This window comes from Alligator sinensis, unplaced genomic scaffold (genome assembly GCF_000455745.1).
Source record: "Alligator sinensis unplaced genomic scaffold, ASM45574v1 scaffold1499_1, whole genome shotgun sequence".
NCBI lineage: Eukaryota > Metazoa > Chordata > Crocodylia > Alligatoridae > Alligator > Alligator sinensis.
In genome coordinates, this window is record NW_005842494.1 from 1,047,631 (window position 1) to 1,051,567 (window position 3,937).

Here is a 3,937-nt window from a genome sequence, read left to right on the forward strand (position 1 = left end):
AGCGTCCTCGTGTAAAACAATTTACCATCAAAGTTTTAACATGAGCTGAGAGACCAGGTGGATACAAGGGACAGAGAACACATGGCAGCACCGCGTCTGTTGTGAACTGTGGAATGAGCAGGGATCAGTGACAATGAAGAGGTCCACAGTGTTGGTATCACTAGGCGCGTCTACACATGCAGTTAATGCTATTTGGCTTTACTGTGCAGTAGACTAATTTACTGTGCAATAAGCGCCTGTACGTGTAGACAGTGATGCTTTACTGCAAAGTTGATTAGTCTACCGCGCAGTAAAGCATCTCGTGTAGACACCGCCACTGTGAGGTATCATTGTGTTGATACTGGAGGAGCTTGAAATCTTTGCCAGATTTGGATTTTTTTCAGCAAGAATACAACAGAAATTGGTTTTGCAAAAATATGGTTCCTTTCCTTTGACTGGCTCCAGTGTGTAGGAACGTAAATGTATAAGTTACCTCTAAGCTGTTTGGGTCAGGGAATACCTCTTACTTTGTCCTCTACAACGTCTACCACAAAGGAGTTCAAACTGCCAGGCTTGTTGGCCCTGCTGCAACATTTGAGATGTCTCCTTCTTCGGTGACTATTTCTCAAATATTTTCAGATACTTTTTTTTTTTATATATATATATCTGTGCAGGGATGAGCAATGCTTAGACATAGGTGTCAGTTGAAAGCAGCCATAGGGCATTTGCACCTCAGTAAAACAAATCTAAGGTAGTGGTAGAGGACTGTCTAAAGCAAGAAAGATTTCTTGGTCTCAAGAGTCCACAAGTTATTTGCTGGTGCCATTGAGTTACTGAGCTGTGTTTCTATAGCCGGTTTGTGTCAAGCCTATTCTAGGCCTAAACCCTTGGTAGGCCTTACCTCGGGACAGGTAAAAAAAAAAAAAATGAATGTACTGATAGTCTGATAATTTGGGGGGTATGAACTAATGCATCAACCAGCTAAAAATTTAAACTGTGTTACTTGATAGACATAGTTCAAGGGGGGGCGAGGGGGAGGGGAGAATATTTACACAAGCTTACAAAGTTTCACAAGATAAATGAAGCAGTCGGCTTTGAAAGGCTTGAGTTTAAATATGCATATTTTTGTATATTTTTATAACATAAAAAGTCCTGCATTAAATGATAAATTGGAGTGTTTCACAAATGTTCTCTAGAAATCAATGAGAATGAAAAGGGATTTACAAGAAGCTACATTCAAGTCCTATACAACTGAATTGAGGAAATAATCTTTCTGTAGACTTTCTGAACTGTGCTGTGGTAGAGAATTAGGACTCCACTACAGAATTCTAAAGTTTTTAGGGTGGTTCAAAAAGCCTATAGGAAGATGGTGATTTTCTAAGGACTAACCAACAAAAGACAGTTGTTGTCTGAATCCTTGCTTTCCAGTGGAGTTTACTTTGTCCCTTCTTTCATACTAATGCTGGGAAAGGATGAGTTTTAATTGCATCAGGACGCCTTTTGGTGCTAGAAATGCGTAACACAAGGGAACCATGTATCATCATTTTATTAGCTCAGCCAAAGGACTGCATTTTTTTTGGAATTATGCAATAAAGCTGTCTGCAGAAACCCTGCCTTTCTTCTACCACAATGGGTGATAATCCCACCCTATCCATTCATAGGCTTTTGTCTAAGCATGTGAAACCGGAAACCCTGAAAAAGCAGAAATGTAGCTGTAATTGGAATTAATCTATTTTTAGTGTATCAGGAAGCCGTCTGGTGCCCTGTCCGTGCCCCAGTTGAGATGCTGCTTAAATCTGTCCAGCATGACCTGCTGTGTCTGCAGTGGCATCAAGGAGGCCAGCATTTTTCCTTCTCTATAAAGTATGAGTTTATTAAATAATTGTTTTTTAATTATTTCTTCCATCTCCCCAGTAAGACGGGCATCCCGACTCCTATAGGAATACACAAGGATAGACTGGCTTAAAGCTTGCCTAGACCAGGTTAGCCGTTATCTGATGATGAGCTGATGACTTCACTTGGGTTTGTTGCATATGCCACACTTCCTAAAACTGAGCCTAGAAGGGTTTTTGTACTTGAAGGGTCAGCTTTATTGTGTCATCTAATATTCAAGATGCCAAAATTTGCCGTGCCCATGAAAAGGCTATAAGCATGTCACACCCTGAAACATAAGAGATGGCTATATGTTATAGCTATGTGCAACCTGTTGATTACCTTGCTGGCCCTCGAGCCTCAGCACCAAGCACGCTCCAGTGCTGTAAGCCGCCTTGTGTGTAGGGACTATATCTTTCCCCCTTATTTATTTCAGTGACTCACAATGCTGCAAAGCACCGAGCACAGAGAACGGCTATTTCCATGCTTCCACCACAATCCCTGCTACCTCCAACTGTGCTGTCAGGGCACCTCAGCTGTGCAGACCACCCCCACTGGCTCTATTCTTAGCAGCTAATAGCTGAAATAATTATGGCCGCTTAAGCACCGTTGGCTCCTTAGGTTTGGAAGTTAACAAACCCTCCTGCTCATGGAGGTGGGCTGCTTCCTTTTGCTTTCCCCTGGCGTGGCAGGTGGTTCTGGGTGTTGTACTGCCACACGTGCCAATCTCTTAACAAGGCTCCTTTTTCTAATACTGTTGCTATGAACCCTGCAAGATGCGGGGTGGAATCGGCCAGCGTAGCCGAGCGCTGCTGGACGGGGCTGCAGCCTGGGAGACGTGCGGTTCCCTTTCGGCCTGCATGTGACCATGGCCTTCTGGCTGGGTAGGAGACATGGATTGCTGCCTGCAGCTGGATGTTGCTCAGGCTCACTGGGATAAATCGTAGGACAGCTTTTTCTCCAGGCTAGGGCCACGGTTTCACCTCTAGGCTTGTTTCAGGTCCTGCTTTTCTTTTTGTGCAGCGGACCGAGATTGCATACCTGGGTGTGCGGGCGCTTTGTGTGCCTGCAGCTGCCCAGCAGGCATGGGCTTGTGCCATCAGTTTGGTTATCAGTGAGAACTGCCCTCCCAACCTCCAGATGTAAAGTCTCTATAGCCTCTTCACCTGGGAGCCCCAGCCGGTCTCTGTGAAGCAGAGGAATTCAATCTGCACGCTTTTGCAATGTACGTGTGGGAGCGGCACATGGGAGCGGTCAGTTTTGCAGTTGCGGTTGGTTGTGCACGTACAAGTAGGTGCACAGACTCAAGGCCTTCAATAGTCTTGGCAAGTTTCAGCTTTTCTGAATGTTTGCATATGCATCTGCTGTTCCTGGTGCTAGCCAGGGCCAGGAGCAAAGGCAAGAAAAATGCTGTGCACATGGCAGAGAAGAATGTATGTGCCTTGGGGTGGACATGGCAGAGGAGTGTGTGTTGCTTATGCTTTTGCCCTACCCAAATCCAGGAGGATCTGGAAGTCTTACAGAAGCCAGGTTCCCTGTCATGTCTTGATCAAACTAGTTTTGGTAAAATGAACTTGCCATGGTTAATCCAGACCCAAGTCTGATGAGATGCAGGTAACTTTTTTTCCTTAGGAGAGATTAAGCTAACCCCTGGAATGAAATACAACACAATGTTGACCATTTAAAATGTTTCCTTATAGGCTACATTATGTGCACGTTGACTTGTATCTTGGAATAGCATGTTTCCAGCTTCCTGGCCATCTCCATGTTTCTGTGGTCGTCGCTACAGCATCCTAAAACTGTGAGCCTGCGTGCGTGCATGTGTATGTGTGTATGTACACATGTGCATGTGGTATGTGTGATAAAATCTAAAAAAGATTTGAAAAGTTAGGTTCCTACTTATGTTTAAAAAAAACCCCTTTAAATAATTTCCTTTCGATTTCCTTTAAAAGCCACAATGTTCTGGCAGCATCTGTTTCAAGTGAACAAAACTCGTTTTCTTTTCGCTGACTGAGGGTTTGGCGCACGTTAAGGACGGTAACAAAGCAGCAAGCACCGCTCGAGTGCAAGTCTGGGAGTCAGGAAT